Here is a 19,371-nt window from a genome sequence, read left to right as displayed (position 1 = left end):
CTGCTAATGCCACTCCAGTTCACATGACAGCTCAACGTTTGTGGCAGCAGGATATTGCTGGGCGGAAGCGTACGACTGATGAGGTGGGTGTCAATTGATGGTGCGGGATCATGACTGACGGGGGGGGTGGTGATTGACAGAGGTGGTGACTGATGGCTGGTGGGGGGGGCGGGGGAGACTCACCCATAGTTCCTGTCACGTCACTTACCATGTCATTGCGGTTGTGGGATCACCCTTAAATCGCCAGGTTGGTGATTTAATGGGTCGATCCCCCTGCAGCTTAAAAGGTGCTTCCAACACCTTTGCCCCAGTAATCATACCTGGGTCCCAGAAGGGCTACCCAGGTGCTGCAGTTTAAAAGAGCCTATTGTAATGGAATATTTGGGAGATAAATAGGTAAAATTAGAGTATGTTACATACATACACACACTTTAAAACAAATCTTATTTGAAATATTGAAGAATTCATATTCAGTAACTTTACAGAAACTATGGAGAAGGCTGTGCACATTTCACAAGTAGGTGCTAATTGAAGTGATGTCATTAAAGCAAAAAGCTGGAGATGCTCTGGCTGTTAAAAGCTCTTTGCAAGGGTTTTGACAGTGCACAAAAAGGTCACTGCTGGTTTTTGTTTACCTAAAGACAACAGCTTGACCAAGAAGACTAACTCCTATTGTTTGCTGGAGAAGGTCAGGGGTTTTGCAGGTGAGAGAGTCACATGGGCTTTTTGGCAGTTGGAGAGAGAGAGAGAGACAGCTAAAACAAGCAGGAGAAGCTGGTTGGAACTGAAACAAACCAGAGTGGCAGATGGCTGGAAGTGCTATCTGTCTGATGTTTCTCTTGGAATAAGGGGAACAGAAAGGAACTTTTGGTAGCCTGAAAGAAAGAGGTTATCATCTGGAGAACCCCGATGGGGCAAATTTCATCAGCAAGACATTGAGATGACTAATGGTGGGGTATCTCAGTTGTGGAAATCCTGGAACAACAAATCTCTCTCTGCAAACCCTACAAGAACCTTCCTGAGCAGTAAACATTTACCTTTCAAGCACCAAAGCCTGATGAACTTTATACATGTTAAATTTTGTGCACAGTATAAGAATTACCTGCAACCAGAGAACTTGGAAGAATGAGAAGTGAGATTGAACTGTGAACCAAAGAACTTTTCTTACATTTACACATACATCACATACATGTACACTTAGAATTAGAAGGGGGTTAAGTTGAGTTTAGTTAAGTTAATAGAGATAAGCTAAAGTTTGATTCTGTTTTCATGTTTAAAGATAATTAAAAACAACTTTTGTTTAAGTAACTACATGTCTTGGTGAATGTCTATTGCTGCTGGGTTTTGGGGTCCTTTAGGCTCATAACATTTTATGGGGGCTCGACCAGTTGATTGAACATGAGTTTTGTGGGTTATTAGTCGATTGTTTTTTTTTTAACAAGCTAATTTAAAGCTTGTGTGTGAAAAACAGCAGCAATGGATGTTAATAAGTTTTTTTCAGAACCATCACCTGCGGAGCTGGAAAGCAAGAGAAAAGAGGAACTGATGGTTATTTCTAAGGCATTAAAACTGACTGAAGTTAAACATTGGATGAGGAATGTACAAATTCAGAGGATTATAGTGAAATATTATATAGGTGAGGGAAAATTTGTTCAGAAAGAAGATTTTCCAAGAGGATAGATCTGGTGAGTTGCAATTGGAATTGGAGAAATTGAGGATGGAAGAAGAAAGAGAAAAAAGGAGGATGCTGGTGGCTGAGAAATAGAGACAGTATGAGGCAGACCAAGCTGAAAGGTGAAGAGAAGAGGCTGAGAAACAGGAAATATCAGACAGAGGAAGCTGAAAAACTGAGGAAGTATGAGTTAGAGTTGGCTGAAAGATGGAATCAATTAGAGAGGATTAAAATTGAGAGGGGGGGGAAGTAAGAGAGCTGAGGCTGTAACTCCTGGGGAGAGTTTTTTGCCTAATAGAGAGGTAAATCTCGTGCCTCCTTTTGATGAAGGAGATATAGGTACCTATTTTCAGCTTTTTGAAAAGGTTGCCGAGAGCTCAAAATGGCCAAAAGAAAAGTGGTCTTTAATGCTTCAAAGTGTATTGAAGGGAAAAGCACAAATTGCATACTCTAGCTTGTCTGCACAGCAAGTGGCAAATTATGATACTGTTAAACAAGGAGTATTGAAACTTATGAGTTGGTTCCAGAAGTGTATAGACAAAAATTTAAGGGTTTGATAAAAACCTGAAATCAATCTTATATGGATTTTGCTCTGAAGAAATCTGTATGGTTTGACTGTTGATGCGCCTCAAAAGGAATAAATAATGATTTTGAGAGATTGAGAGAATTGATGTTAATTGAGGAAATTAAAAGATATGCCCAAAAGGAGATTAAATTATACCTTGATGAGAGAGACGTGGCTACGTGGCATCAAACAGCAAGATTAGGGGACGAATTTGTGCATAAAGGTACATCTCAGAATGGTAGGCATTTTCAGAAAGTTAATGTTGAACAGATTAATAAACCTGTTCTGAGGATTAATATGGAGCAGGATAGTAAGCCTGAAATTAAGTCTGGAGAGAAGGTTGGAAAGGACAGAACTTCTGGATTTGTATGTAATTTTTGTAAAAAACCTGGTCATGTTATTGCGAATTGTCTATTATTAAAAAACAGAAGAGAAAAGAAGGTTTTACCAGAAGCATGTATTCAAAGAGTTGAATTTGGGCAGAGCAGATGTTCTAAATCTGATAAGGGTGTCATGGATGTTTTCAAACCTTTTGTTTCAGAGGGTTTTGTTTCAGTAAAGGAAAATCACAGGTTTCAGTTAAAATTCTTAGGGATACTGGTTCAGCACAAACATTGTTAGTACAAGGAGTTTTATCTCTTGATCAAAGAACTGACATAGAGGAGACAACTTTGATTAAAGGTGTTGGAGGTGAGGTGGAGCTGATATCTCTTTACAATATGGTGCTAAATTCAGAGTTAGTTAAAGGACCTGTTGTGGTAGAGTAATTTTAAAGTTACCCATGCAGGGGGTGTCATTTTTATTAGAGAATGATTTGGCAGAGGATAAAGTTAGGACAGTTTTGAGATTAACAAGTAGGCCTAGGAAAGATGGGGTGGAAGAGAATTGTGAGATATATCCTGTGTGTGCAGTAACAAGGTCGATGTCTAGGAAATTATTGAGAGATGAAGAAGATCCAGTTGACAGAGATTTGCCAGGTGCTTCTGAAATGCTTTTGAAAGAGCAGGGTAATTGTGAGAGTAAGGATTTCTCTTTGTCAAGGAAAGAGTTAAATTAGGCAGCAGAGAGCAGAAACAAGTTTTGTTGACTTAGCAGACAAAGCAGTAACTGAACAGGAGATTAAACAAATGGCTTGTAGTTATTACTTAAAAGGTGGATTGTTGATGAGAAAATGGAGACCTCTTGATATTCCTGCTAATGAAGAGTGGGGAGTTCCTAGAAATTACCAGAATTAAATTTAGCCCACAGTACATCTTTAGGTGGTCATCTTAGTGTAAAGAAAACCATGAATAAGATTTTGAAACTTTTCTGGCTTGGTTTGAGGAAGGATGTTGTAAATTGGTGCAGGATATGTCATTTTTGTCAGGTTGTGTGGAAACCTAACCAGGGTCCTCCAGTGGCTCCATTGCAACCTATTCCTGTTGTTGGGGAACCTTTCACTTTATTGTGGATTGTGTAGGTCCCTTACCGAAAACTAAGTCTGGAAATCGGTACTTGTTAACAATTTTATGTACAGCATCAAGATTTCCAGAAGCTATACCATTAAGAAATATTAAAGTCAAAACAATGGTCAAGGCTCTGGAAAGATTTTTCACAGTTTTTGGATTACCTAAAGAAATTCAGTGATCAAGGATTTAACTTTATGTCTGGGTTGTTTCAGCAGTTGATTTATGAGTTGGGAATAAAACAGATCACTTCATCTGCGTATCATCCTGAAACTCAGGGAGCTTTGGAAAGATTTCATTTTACTCTTAAAAATATGATGAGGATTTATTGTTTGGAGAATGGGAGATTGGGACAATGGTATTAATTTATTGTTATTTGCAGCAAGGGAGGCTGTGCAGGTGTCATTAGGTTTCAGCCCTTTTGAAATTGTGTTTGGACATCAGGTTAGATGACCTTTAATGTTGATAAAAGAACAACAAATGAGGATGTGCAGTTGGACTTGCTGGATTATGTTTCTAAATTTAAAGGTAGGTTACAAAAGTGTGGATTTTGGCTCAAGAGAATTTAGAAATGGCTCAGGGTAAAATGAAGCGTTTATTTGACAGGAAAGCTCAAGTGAGGAATTTTAAGGCAGGAAGTAAAGTTTCGATTTTGTTTCCAACACATGAAAATCCTTTGAAAGCTAGATTTTCTGGACCGTACACAGTTAAATCAAAATTGAATGATGTTAACTATGTTGTTAACACTCCAGATAGAAGGAATAAAACTCAGGTTTGTCACATAAGTATGTTGAAACCTTATTATGAGGATAATGGAAGTGGAGAACAATCTGTATCAGAGGTGTTGGCTGTTGACAGAGTAGAGGAAGTGGTGGATCATAAGATTATGGTATCAAAATTTTGAGGGTAACCTTAAAGAAACCATGGTTCCTGTGTGCCTGTCTAACTCAGCAATTTTGGAAAATTTGGAGGAAAAGTTCGGTCATCTTAAGTCACAAGAACAGATGCAGTTGAAGGAATTAATTTTAAAGTACACAAATCTGTTTCCTGACATTCCAAAAAGGACATCGGTGATTTATCACGATGTGGACGTCGGAGAAACAAGTCCCATTAAACAACACCCATACAGAATAAACATTCCAAAAAGTAAAATCATGGATCAGGAGGTGGAATATATGCTGACAATTGATATTATTAGACCTTCAAACTCAGATTGGAGTTCTCCTTGTATTCTGGTAACGAAACCAAATGGAACTGTTAGGTTTTGTACAGATTACAGTAAGGTTAATTCAGTAACTAAAACAGATGCTTATCCTATTCCAAGAATAGATGATTGTATTGATAAAAATGGAAAAGCTAAATTTCTTACTAAGTTGGATTTGTTGAAGGGTTACTGGTGTGTGCCTTTAATTGAGAGAGGAAGGAATATTTCAGCTTTTGTTACTCCATCTGGTTTATATGAGTACAATGTGTTACCTTTTGGCATGAAAAATGCCCCTGCAACATTTCAAAGGATGATTAATTTGGTAATCCAAGGGTTATATTGATGACTTGGTCACAAAAAGTGACACATGGGAAGAACAATTGAAGGAATTCAAATGTACACATTGTGGAGTCTAGTGCAAGAATGGCACCTCCAGGCTTGCATTCTGGGCTTATATACATCAGTGCTTCTGTAACATGGACAGGAAGTGACATCATCGGTGAAGTCATCAGCTCGGATAAAAACCTGTGTTGAATGCAGGTCAATTTCCCATGTTTTCCACAGCACGTCTGCCATTTTGGGAGCTGGTTCGCTTTCTGGTAAGTGGGTCACCACACAATATTTATTTATTTTTATATATGTACAGGTATATCTTGTATAACATGGTTAATGTTAATAACACTGTTCAAAGCATTATTACAATGCACTTTAATCTAATACGTTCCAATCCTATAATGATTTATTCTTTTACCTGGAACTCATGCAAGCATGTTCATAAAATATTTAAAAGGGATATATAAAACTGAAAAATGACAAAGATCTTTATTGGCAACAAGTGAACATTGTTTATTTAAGAAAATATTTGTCAAATGTAGTTTGCACTTCTTTATTTCCAGCTCCCCCTGCCTGTCTCCGGCAAACTCAACCCGCAATGCTCAATGCAATATGTCAGGTGAGGAGGGGGTGGGGGTGAAGGCGGTCTCAGGGCTGCAGAGATGCAGAGCCAGGTAATTGTCGGATGTCTGCCTTTGGCTCGGGATGGAGATTGCCCGCTCAGGACGGGAACTGCCCACTCAGGACGATGACCGACTGATCGGGATGGGGACTGACCACGTTATATCAAAATAACGCACTGTTCAAAACAGTGTTATACAGGGTATGCCTGTATATATATATATATATATATATATTTATTTTCTTTGACTTGGCTTTGCGGACGAAGATTTATGGAGGGGTATATATATATATATATATATAGACAATAGACAATAGACAATAGGAGCTGGAGTAGGCCCTTCGGCCCGTCGAGCCAGCACCGCCATTTTACAGATCATGGCTGATCACTACCATCAGTACCCCTTTCCAGCCTTATCCCCATAACCCTTAACTCCTTTGTCCACTAGAGTCTTATCTCTCTTTTGAACATAATCAGCGAATCTGCCTCTACCACCCTCTGTGGCAGAGCATTCCACAGATTCACACTTCTCTGGGTAAAAAAATGTTTTCTCATCTCCGTCCTAAAGGGCCTACCCTGTATTCTTAAACTATGCCCTCTAGTCCTCGTCTCCCCCATCATTGGGAACAAGTAATCCGACTTCACCCTGTCTATCCCCCTGATAATTTTGTAGACCTCAATCATGTCCCCCCTCATCCTTCTAAACTCCATCGGATATACTGTACATATACTGTATATGTATGAGAAAACAACAACACTGGAGAAACTCAGCAGGTCAAACAGGGCCTTTATGTAGCAAAGGTGAAGATACATCACCAACGTTTCAGGCTTGAGCCCTTCATCAAGGCGTGGGGGATGAGGGCTGAGTTTCTCCAGCATTGGTATGTTTTTTCACTTAACCACGGTGTCAACAGAATCCTGTGTTTTACCTACTGTATTTGGTATTGTTTGTCTCTATATGTGTTATGTGTTGTTTGCATGTTTTTGTTTCATCAGGTTGAACTTGTGCAATCGGATGATGATAAACTTGAGTTTGAAGAGAAGTTGTGAAAGTGTATAAAAATGTAAAAAACATGGATCGGGTATTGAGCCTTTCACTCCTACTAAGTTAGTCAATAAGATCATAGCTAAGATTTTATCTCAGTCATCTGTTTGATTTCCCTTAAATCTCTCATTCTGAGTCTTTAATGAATAATTAAGCCTGCACAGGTGAAAAAATCGATGGGTGGATATAAAAGGGTGGGTGGATATACTTGTCCTGCTTACAGTATAATGATGATGTTTCGGGCCTGAGCCCTTGTTCAACGTATGACCAAAATGCAGGCAGGTGCCAATATTAAAAGACTGGTGAAAAGAAAATGGGAGGGGAAAGGAGTACAGACCAACAGACAAAAGGTGTTAATTGGATATGATCAAAAGGCAGGAGAGATGAAAGGTGAGAATTGATTGGGTAAAGGAGAGAGAGAGAAGGAAACATAGGAAAAGATGGGGGAGGGGGGCACGGGCAACGGAAACCGGAGAAGTCAAGATTCAAGATTCAGTTTATTGTTGTATTACATGAAATTGCTTTTGCCTGTTGTAAGGTAGACAGATTCGCCATCGGCAGGAATTGCCTGAAGCACCTCTTAAAGTCAGGAAAAGAGAAGGAAAAGAGAGGTGCCCCCCCCCCCCCCCCCCCAGAGTCACCAAGTGTCCATGAATTCGCCTCAAGCTTCCGCAGCCACCCAGAGTCCAGTCCAAACCACTGGCAACCGGAGCTCCAGATCTGAACCTCTGACACGGTCAGGATCCCTTCAACACCCTCGGCACCCCCTTGCATCCCAGTTCCGATATCTGGTACCCCTTCAGCCAGTTTCGCGCAAATCTCCAGTGGCCCACAGCCTCTGTGGTTTCCTCTCATTGTGTCACCAGCAGCTTTGGTGTTTCAGCCACAGATCCCCCTCACTGATCCACCACAGAGTCGTCTCCTCTGCTTCTCCTTCTCAGATGGGGGATGGTCTCCCGATTTTATGGTACCCTGCCCCAGTCCTCTGCCCCCCTGAAGTCTGCAACCCCTCGAGGCTACTGCCGATCAGAGGAGACACCATCTTGGATGCAGACCCCATGGTCGCGGGATTTTAAATCAAACTTCCATTGGCTCCTTTAAAAGCCTGTGTAGAGCTGATGGCAGTCGACTGGGCGGTTGGACCCTGCAAGAGCACTGTATCTCTGCTCCTCACTCCCCACGGGTCTGTACCAGTGACAGCGCTGCCATTACAGTGGCTCCGGCAGTGCCACCATTTTCAACAAGTCAATGTTATGCCACTTAGTTGGAGGTTGCCCTCCAACCAGATGGCAAGCTCCATGCAGGCCATGATGCCGAACTCTTCTTCCATCCACTCTGTCTCTGTCACCACTTCTACAACCTCAATTCTCCACCCCCCACTACAGACCTCTTCTACTTTAAACCTTCTTCCGGATAGCTGACCTTCTGCCTGCTCTGGACCTTTATATTTCCAACTGTCGCCGAGACATTGACGTCTCGATTTTGCCACTCCCCTCCACTCTCTCCACATTAATCCCAACCTCACCATCAAACCCATAGACAAGGGTGGTGCTGTTGTGGTCAAGAGCACTGACCTCGATCTGGCCGAAACCTGACGGCAGCACTCAGACACTTCCTCTTACTTACCCCTCTAAACCCATCGAGTCACTGTATCACGCACTCAACTCATCACTTTCACTCATCTTCCTCCCACAACCTCCAGCCTCATTGTTTCCCAACCCTGCAGTGCTGTTTCTACCTTCTGTAATGGCACTGATTTACCCAGGTTTGTAAACAAATAAAGAATACACTCACTTGTTTCTTTCAGCACACAAAAGAGTCGACTTTCTTTGCTCTCTGGAGACACAACATTGCATTCTTCAACTCCCCCAATCACCACCCAGTTCAACCCCTCTGACCTTCTCATTGCCTCACTGCCACATGGATGGTCCTGACATTCTCACTCTCCTCCTCCTCTGTCTGAGATCCATCACCGTATACTGACACTTTACATCCCTGCGTGTCACTTCGCTTACATCATCAGTGGCAATCAGCACCACTCCTGATGCAGGTAAGTACTCAACCATGACAAGTACTTGTAAGTGTAGTCCCACCATGCATGATAAGGACCCAACTTTTGATCCCCCTTAACTAAATCATTGTTATTGATAGTGAAAAGTTGTGTGCAAAGTATTAATCTGTGCTCTCACCCACTTGTCACAGCCTGACAGCTTTCAAAGGACCAGTTTATTTCTATTGTTGTTAAGCAACTTTCAATCCAAGCAAGCAAATTATTCCAATTCCATGTGTACATCAAACTCCACCTTACGGAAATTCAGCTGGAAGTCTATAACTACTACTGGTCCCCTCTCACCTACCCGAATGGACACATGTAAGATCAGTGAGGAGTGATATTTCAGTTTACAGTGAGACATGGATCAGTTGGGAAGGTGAGCCAAGGAGGAGTCATTGCTAGTGAATTGGAGTCACTGCTGCTTTGAGGACCAAACTTGATGGGATAATTGATGTTGGGAAGATTAGACAATCTTTTTGGCAATATTTGTTGAGATATGAATATTAGCCAAGGTCGCAGATGAATTCATGGAATACAGACAGAAAGCTACATTGTAATTTATTTAGACATACAGCACAGTTACAGGCCCTTTCGGCCCATGAGCCCATACCACCCAATTGAAGGGAGGGAGGAAACCAGAGCACCAGGTCAAAATCCACGCCGATACAGGGAGAATGTACAAACTCCTTACAGACAGTGCTGGATTCAAACCCTGGTTGCAGGCGCTGTAACAGCGTTTGCGCTAACCACGCAGCCCATTAAAAGCAAGCATAATATTGAAATGATGACCACTTCTGATGAATGGATTAGTAACTAGCCCTTCATCTTGCCACTGCTGACATTGGAAATGGATAGATTCCCATGTCAGATTTTCTCGTGCATTAACGCCTGATCTGATTTCTTTTCACTTGTTTTTAGGAATTAATATTTAAGACAAGTGAGTAAAAAGTATATTAAAGAAACTTGAATAAAAAGGATTGTAATTAAGTATCACTTGAGTAGAAGACCAAATTGTGCCATAAAAAAATAAAATATCCATGGAAGAAAAATAGATTCTATAGTTTAAAGTAGACTGTTGTCCTGAATTGGAGTGGATCTCTCTCTGGCTTTTGTGCATTTGCACCAGACTGCACCTACAGAGGGCGCTACAATGCAATTTCAGGCAAATAGATGTCAGACTTCCTCTTTGAACAACAAGTCTAGAGTAAATATCTATCAAAATAAAACAGTGCTACTGATTTCAGAACTGCTGTTCGAATGCATTGAGGTTAAACTGGATAGAGCCCTCAAATAGAGCACAGAAAAGGGAGGGATCCCGGTGATTTAATTGACTAATGATTCTGAGTCATGTTTAAATCTCGTCATAGCAGTGTCTTTTTTCTTTGGCTTGGCTTCGCGGACGAAGATTTATGGAGGGGGTAAAAAGTCCACGTCAGCTGCAGGCTCGTTTGTGGCTGACAAGTCCGATGCGGGACAGGCAGACACGGTTGCAGCGGTTGCAGGGGAAAATTGGTGGGTTGGGGTTGGGTGTTAGGTTTTTCCTCCTTTGCCTTTTGTCAGTGAGGTGGGCTCTGCGGTCTTCTTCAAAGGAGGTTGCTGCCCGCCAAACTGTGAGGCGCCAAGATGCACGGTTTGAGGCGAGTGTACAATTAAAGTAATGACGCAAAGTCAAATAACTACTGTAAGTGTGTGTGGAAGCTGATTTACAATATTATTTCAAATATAAATGGTGGTCATTGAAGAAACAAGTGAGAAAGATTGCTCATCACTGGAACTCTCTACCTCAGACAGTGGTGGAATATATTGAAAGATGAGACATGGAGGTTTATGGTCTTTTAGCGAGACAAAGATTATGAGAAACAAATAGAGTCTGAGGTCAAGATCGATCAGCCATCAAAAAATTAAGAACCACAGATACTCTGAAATAAAACATAAAACACCGGAAATCTGCAGACACCGGGTTTGAAGTAAAAACACAAAGCTGGAGAAAGTCAACAGGTCAAGTAGTGTCCTTTATCGAGCAAGGGTAAAAATACATAAATGACATTTCGGGCTTGAGCCCTTCATCAAGGTATGGAAAAATGTGGATATACGTCTGAACAAAAGTGGGGGGGGAGGTGTGGTCAGAAAAACTGGAGGTGATAGGTGGAGAAGGGAGGGAGGGCACAGCAGCGATCATCCCCACCAATCGTCCGCCCCTCATCACTTTCTCCTGTGCCCGCAGAAGGTGCAACACTTGCGCCCACACCTCCTCCTTCTCCAAGGTCCGGGGCCACAAGCAGACCTTTCAAGTGAAGCAAAACTTCACGTGTATTCACAGGACTGATCTACTGCCTTCTCTACATCAGAGAGACTGAGCGCCAACTGGGAGATCACTTTGCTGAGCACCTTCACTGTGTCTGCAACAGTGTCAGAGATCTCCCAGTAGGCAACCATATTACTTTTGTGTCACACTCCCATACTCACATCTGCCCATGGCCTTATGTACTGTCCCACCAAGACCACCTGCAAATTGGGGGAATAACACCTGATTTTCCATCTCTCCAACCAGATGGCATTAACATTGATTTTTCTGGTTTCTGCTCACCTGCTCTCCTCTTATCCTTCCCTTCCCCTTTTCAGTTCTCCTCCCTCCCTTCCCCCTCCTTTCACCCAGTCATCCCTCCTCCCCTTGATTACTGCTGACCCTTCCCTCCCTTCTCCACCTATCACCTCCTTCCTTTGCAACCACCCCTTCTGCCCATTTCTTTAGTTCTGACACCTGCCAACATTTTTCCATGCCTAAATGAAGGGTTCAAGCCCGAAACATCGGTTATGTATTTTTATCTTTGCCTTTATAAAGGACACTGTTTGACCTGCTGAGTTTCTCCAGCTTTGTGTTTTTACTAGAAATGCCCGGCAAGTCAGGCTATGAAGAGCCTTGGGTGCTGAAGGCTTGCTGATCGTACTGGAGGTTTGGATCTGGCGCTCGAGTTGCCGATGGTTTGAGCAGGGGTCTGTGTGGCTGCAGAGACAGTGGGAGCACTGGAGGTGAATCCACGGACATTCAGTGTCTCTGAAGGAACTCTCTTTCACTTCTTGTTCTCCTGTTGTTTAGGGGCACTGGGAAATGCCCATGGTGACTCTTCATTTGCTTTACGGCAGGCAGAAGTTGAAGTATATCATATGTGTTACATTTTTTAATGTATAATTACGTGATAATAATATAAACCTTGAATGAAGAAGGAAACAGGGTTTTATTATTTAAGACCAATTGATTTTGATTGGAACTGGCAAAGCAATGCCAGTAGTTTCAACACCAACTGCTTGCAGAATTTCAAACAAAGGAGGAACCAGAAACAGCTGGTGCAGAACTTCCACCTGGAATACATATAATCACCACTTCATGTTCAATGCTGCAGGGAACTGGGAAGAAGATCTCAGAAACACATTCGAGACTTCCTAGAATTCATTCTGAGGCTTCATGAACACTCAAGACACATTTATTTCTGACAACTTCATCTAAAAAGAGCCGCTCTGCTGCATCATAATGAAAACTTTACAAGTGTCTGGATGAAGAATGGCGGTGGGGTCGGGGAGAACATAAAGTCGGGGAGAGTGGCACTTGATGGGGGGAGAAAGTGAAAGGTGAGGTGGTACCCTCCCTCACTGCAGGTACAGGATGATGACTCCACCTCTAAACCTCTACTATCAGCATGGTCTGTGTTTTCTAAGCATTGGCGATTCGGATGGTCAGCCATGATGTGAGAGTCTCTCCCTCCAGTTCCCTCTAGTTTGAGACAGTTTTACAATGGGAAAAACTTTTCCTTTACCTAACCTATCCAGACTCTTATAATCCTATACATCTTTCTCAGGTCCCCTGTCATTTTTTTCAATAAAAGGAAAATAAACCCAACTAAGGTCTCGGCTATTTCTGCTTCTAATTCATATGTCCACATACAGCAAGGTAACAGGCTTATGAGCCTGTACCTCGCATATACCCCATATGTTTTGAATGGTGGGAGGAAATTGGAGCACCTGGAGACACAGGGAAAATGTACTGGATTCGAACCCGTGTCACTAGTAACAGCACTGCATTAACTGCTATGCTAAACATGCCTCCGCTGATTGAATTCTGCCTTGATGATCTGTTAGAGATTTCATCTCATGACTTCCTGCCTCCACTCTCCCATCACTGGATAACAATAAGTGGAAGAAATGAATAAAGATATTGCTTTATTCTAATATGATGTTGGGTTCCAGAGATTTATCTTTCATTCGAGTGTCATCAGGGCAAGAACATGCAACTGGACCAGAGATCAAGGTGAGCCCATGACTGGCATTTTGGGAGATAGCAGCTCCTCGAATTGTGTCACTGTACTACTCAAACACTAACAATTTTAAAACATTACTAAAAACGTATTCTTCAATTTTAGTAGTTTTAAAAATGTTTTTGAATGTCAGAAACAATTTGAAAATGGTAAAATGCCTTAAAGCTTCCACAGCTGGTAAAGGTCCAGCCCCAGATTTGCCTTGTGCCATCGCCTGTCAGGAGACATCCCTTTGCAGCTAGCATCAGAGGCCAGGGAGCTCGGGCCTAGGCACCTAATCCAGATGAGTGTTGGTGGCCAGGAAAGGGAGACAGCAACTCCAGTCCAATAAGACACAGCCCAGTGAGCTTGATTGTCCTCAAATTTATTTTGAAGAAATTTCTGCTGACCCAGATCTGGGAATCAGACTATCAAAATCAGTGGAGGGGGGAGAGAGGGGGTGTGAGCACAGAGGTGGTCATGAGTTACAATTAGATGACATCAGCCCTCTCGTGGAACCTCCATTGTGTTAATCGATCCTAATCGCTCTGCCTTTATTAAAGCCTCTTTTGTTTTGCAATATCACATGCCTACCTAATTGTGCATTGTTTTATCTTGATCTGATTGCCTCCATACCTGTAACTAAGTTACAACCTTGAATTGTTTTTGGAAAATAAATCTAATTTCCCTAAACGTAGATGACAAAAAATGCTAAATCAGGAAATAAAAATGTAGAAGTAAAAATAACAGCTGAAAACTAATTTTAAATTGTAATTAACAATGAATCCATTAATCTTCCTCTTTTTATTGGATGTTTCATTTGTTTATCTTTGTTCAATTTATTCTGGCCACATAGATGATTTTGTTTTAAACAATAGTCTGTAGCTGAAACAGTTGACAATCAGGTCAAGATCACAAAAATGGAAAATTTAGAAATGTGCATCATTCAGACAGCTACAATAGAACCACATCACACTAGGCCCTTTCAAACTGCTGTGTAAAATGGGGTTAACCGGGCAATTAACCGGGTGGGTGGAAGAGAGGGCCACAATCAGGGGGAGTGGTGACTGACGGGGGGGTTGGGGGAGAACTTGCTGATGGTTCCCATGAGTGTGTGGCGCACCATTTACCACGTCATCGCAGAGGTGGGATCCTCTTAAATTGCTGGATTGGTGATTTAATGTGTCGATTTTCCCCTGCAGTTTAAAAGGTCCTTCCAGCACCTTTGCCCCAGTAATTGTACCTGACCCAGGAGGGCTACCCAGGTGATGGAGTTTAAAAGAGCCTAGAGTTAGGTCCCTGATAAAACAGATACCTCATTCAATGCTTCAAATTTAAATGGGAGTAATGCTTTAATCAAAAACTTTGTGAATGTTATGGCTGCAAAGGAGAGGCCTTTCAATTATAGGTTTTAGTGTCAACAGTTGACTACAACATATACACCTCAGATCCAATGTCATGGTCTGTCAATAGCTTCCGAATATGCTGGCTACTTTCATACTTTAGAAATCTACACTTACTGTTGCCTCGGGAAAGCAGCCAAGAAATCAAGAACTCAGACTACAGTACTGTGGTCACACTCATATCCTTGGATTTTTCCAGCAGAGGGAAGAAGAAGGGAGGCTACAATTTGGACACCACATGAGGCAAGAGCAGCTTCATTGTGTTGCTGTCCAGGGGCTTCATCACAGGCACACTTGCCAACCTTTCAAGAATGTTGGACTAATCTGAATGACACTGCTCCCAGCACTCTAGGCTGCCATGTACAGAAGCAATAAAAAAATCATATCTTTAAAAATATTATTTGTATACTTTCATTTATCAGTTATAAAAAGTATTATGCGAGAGGGAAATTACAGTGTGACAGACAATCAGGTAATAAAATCTATTTGATTTTCAAAACTCTGTAAATTTACTTCCTAAATCTCTCCACCTCTCTTTCCTCCTTTGAAGTTGCTCACTAAAATCTACCACTTTACCCCTTTAACTAAATATTTAATCCCACCTTCTAATATATCCCAATGTGACTCGCTGTGTATGTTTTGACTACTCATGCAAAGCCTATTTGTATATTTTTTTTAAAATCTGTTTTAATGTACAATATAAGTGCATGTAGTGTTTGTCGTACGTGCTGACACCTGTGTGGTGGAACATGGTATTGCGGGCACATTCCCCACTGAGCTGGGCAGGCTTGTCCGCCTGTGGAACTGGTAGCCCCTCCCCCTAATAAAGGCCAAGAGCCCTAGTCTCCTCCCCCATACCTGCCCTTGGACTTGAGCCAGCAGCATGCTGCGGCATGATTGGATCTTTAGATCAATAAAGCCTTTGACTCTTACTTCGTATCTGTGAGTGGTCACTGATCATGCTACAATTTATTGATCTAAAATTTTAAGTGCCATGGACAAGGTGATTCAGTTGGAGAAGCTGGAGATCGATCTGAAAGACCCAGAGGCCTCAGTGAAATTCAACATGTAGCTACACTGCCTGAAGGCCTACATGAGGCGCCACGAAATCACAGCAGACAGTGATGAGTATGACCTACTATTCGCAGCGGTTGGCCATCGCACGCACCAACTGATCCGCGATTGCACAGGGTATGAAGAAGCAACGGCCCTGCTCTGGCAACAGTACGGAGTACTGAGGAATGTCATGTGCGCGCGCTTCCAGCTTGACTCCCGACGCCAAGGTCCAGGTGAGTCAGTCGATGAGTTTATGTGGGCCATGCGGGAGCTGGGATGAGACTGCAGGTGCTGGGACGTGACAGTGGCGGAGTACCAGGAGGAGCTCCCAACACATCCGTGAATGACTCCTGGAGAAGGGTGATCGGCCCAAAAGAATGTGGAGCCCTAAGCCTTGGGCCACGCAGCCCCCAGATATGCAGAACAGGTGGAACCATCTTGGGATTCAGGGCCCCTGCCCCTAACAGCCGCCACAACTGCTGAGCACACAAGGTGCAACTACTGTGGGCAGAGTAAGCATCCCTGAAAGTATTGCCCTGCACTTAGTGCGACCTAGTCGAATTGCCGGCAGAAAGGGAACTACACAAGCGTATGCCGATCTAAGCCCCCTGTGAGCAGTTCCGCATGAGGGCCACGACCCGCTTTGCTATCTTGGCTCGAGCAGCTCCAGTCGTCAATTCCGATTGTTGAGAACCGAACTTCCAGTCCCACTTCATGTCAAGGAGGGACTTCACTTCTGGGCCCCACTGTGTGCAATCCATGGGGGTGGCCATATTCGCGATCTCCCGGGTGGACATCTTGGCGGCTGCTGTCTCAATGATATGGCAGCAGTAGTCCAGACAGTGAACCGATGTTAGCCTCGATCATCTTGACCACAGTTAACCACACCAGCTGGGATGGTCCACGATGGACATAGAGGTAAATGGTCACACCACGGTTGCCTGTTCGAAATGGGGAGCACCGAGAGTTTCGTACACACGTGCACTGCCAAACGCCACTTCCTGACCGTGTCCCCTGTGAAGTGCCGGGTAGCAGTAGCCTCCGAGTTCCTCTTGACAGAAATCCATGGAAAGTGCTCCGTGAACCTAACCATGCGGGGACGATGAAATACAAAAATTTCAGACTGCTGGTGATGCCCCATCTCTGCCCCCAGTCAATTTGGGACTGGATTTCCAATGCCAGTTAAAAGGAGTACTGATGCAGTTTGATGACCCCATCCCCCGCTCGCAGTCAGGAACAACCAGTGGCCCCCCCACCCCCTTTGGAGAGGCTCAATCACACACCTGGAGGCGGGGCAGCGCTACCTACTTTAGGCCTGGCCATCCTACAGGTCCCTTCCCCCACACTTCCAAAATCTCACCCCAGACTATAGTCCGGGGGCCACTAATAGATGGTACAGCCCAGAGGACAGGGGATTCATTAAGTCCGAGGTGGAACGGTTGCTGAGGGAGGGCATAATAGAGCCCAGTAATAGTCCATGGAGGGCACAGGTGCTGGTGGTAAAGGGGGCAGAGAAGAACCGGATAGCCATTGACTACAGTCAAACCATCAACTGGTTCACCCTATTGGACGCCTACCCCTCCCTGAATTGATGATTTGGTGAATGAGATCGCAAAATACAGGGTCTTTTTGACCATAGATCTCAAGTCAGCGTACCATCAGATCCCTATCCGCTCAAAGGACCAGCCCTATACAGCCTTTGAGGCCAATGGTCAACTGTATCAATTCTTACGGGTCCCTTTTGGCCTCACAAACGGGGTGTCGGTGTTCCAAAGGGAAATGGACTGCATGGTGGACGACAATGGGTTAAAAGCCACTTATCCATACTTGGATAATATCACCATATGCGGCCATGACCAGAAAGAACACGAACAACCTGTGGAGGATCCTGGCCTCTGCCAAAGCCCTCAACCTAACATACAACCATAAAAAGTGCGTGTTCAGCACGGAGCAGCTAGCGATGCTGGGGTACATGGTGGAGCATAGTGTGATTGCCCCTGAGCACATGTGCCCCCTCCTGGAATTACCTCTGCCACAGAACCCCAAGGCTTTAAAAAGGTGCCTGGGACTGTTTTTGTAACATGTGAACATTACTGTGCAACTCAGGGACCGTAAAGACAGTGCCCCGCATCACCCCGCCAGACTCTATCTGAAAAGGAGGGGTGAATGTGGTGGAACATGGTATTACGGGCACATTCCCCACTGAGCTGGGCAGACTGGCCTGCCTGCTGAACTGGTAGCCCCTCCCCCTAAGACCCATAAAAAAGGCCGAGATCCCTGGTCTCCTCCTTCATACCAGCCCTTGGACTTGAGCCAGCAGCACTCTGAGGCATGCTTGGATCTTTAGACCAATAAAGCCTTTGGCCCTTGCTTCGTGTCTGTGAGTAGTCATTGAACACACCTGATTAAAATGAAGCATGTCAGCACAGATCATGATTTGAACATATTATCCTTTTGACCACTGGGATTCACTGGATAAACTATTCTATGTAAGCCAGTGTCATTTGAGATTTTTAAAATACTGCTATAACAGTAATTTATTTCAAGTTCTGCACCTTGGCCTTAAATCGTAAAAGAGACATATTTCTTGTGTATGAATGTAAACAATTTATTCTATTGGAGGTACACAATCTTTTATCTGGATATCTAAAATCCAGAAAGCTCCAAAATCCGGCAAGTGGGGAGAGAGACACCAGGGGGAGTCAGGCAGGCGGGGGGGGGGGGGGGGGGGGGGGAGGGGGTCCAGCAGCACGAGTAGGGTAGCCGAAGTGGGGGGACCAGCAGCGCGAGTCGGACGGGTGAGTGGGGGACGGCAGTGTGACTGGAAGGGGGTGGGAGTGGATGGCAGCACAATTCGGGTGGTTTTAAATCTGGCTTTCTGAAATCTGGAAAATTCCGAAATTTGGAACACACTGTCCCTCAAGGGTTCCGGATAAAGGATTGTGTATCTGTATTTACATCCATTAGGATGATATTCTTATTTTACAATTACAGTAAAACCCCTGGTATCTGACATCTATGGGAATTGGTACATGCTGGCTAAGAAAATTTTCCAGTTGCTTGAGATTGCATGTTGTGTGATTGGTGAACTAACAGTGAGGCACGCCAATTCTAAACTTCTGTAGCTGTGCACTACTCGAAAGGAAGACACACACAGGAGCGCAGTCAGGTTAAGCTCTATGTTTTATTGGGGGTTCAGGCCCCACTTTTATACCTCTCACGTTCCCTCCGTTTCCTCCAATTGCTGACGCAACGACCTGCATAACAAAAGTGGGCTTCCTGCCTGCGGGTACCCTCTTGCATGACAATACCTTCTTCCCCGCGCGCTATCCCTGTCTGTTGGCTGTGCAGTAGAGCAGGCGCCATTTTGGGGGCGCTGGCCCTTAAGCTGCTTTTGTCATTCGTCCACTGGTTCACTTGCCAGTGCTTTTAGTTGCACTCACCACTCAGAGTGCTGGCCTGATCCCCACAGTAGTGGGCCACCACATGACTCCCCCCCCCCAAACTGGCGGTATTATCCTTGGTGCTCGAAGGCAGAGTCACTGTGGGCTTTGGTGATCTGCCTCTTTTGCGTAGTGCTGGCATCTTGACTGGGTGTGCCAAGCCCAGGTGAGCCTGTCTGTGATGAAGTCCTCCATCTTGCCTCTGACCTCCAGCTTGAACGTAGCTCCATTGTTACGGACA

This window comes from Narcine bancroftii, chromosome 2, assembly GCF_036971445.1.
Source record: "Narcine bancroftii isolate sNarBan1 chromosome 2, sNarBan1.hap1, whole genome shotgun sequence".
Taxonomy (NCBI): domain Eukaryota; kingdom Metazoa; phylum Chordata; class Chondrichthyes; order Torpediniformes; family Narcinidae; genus Narcine; species Narcine bancroftii.
This window is presented reverse-complemented; position numbering follows the sequence as displayed.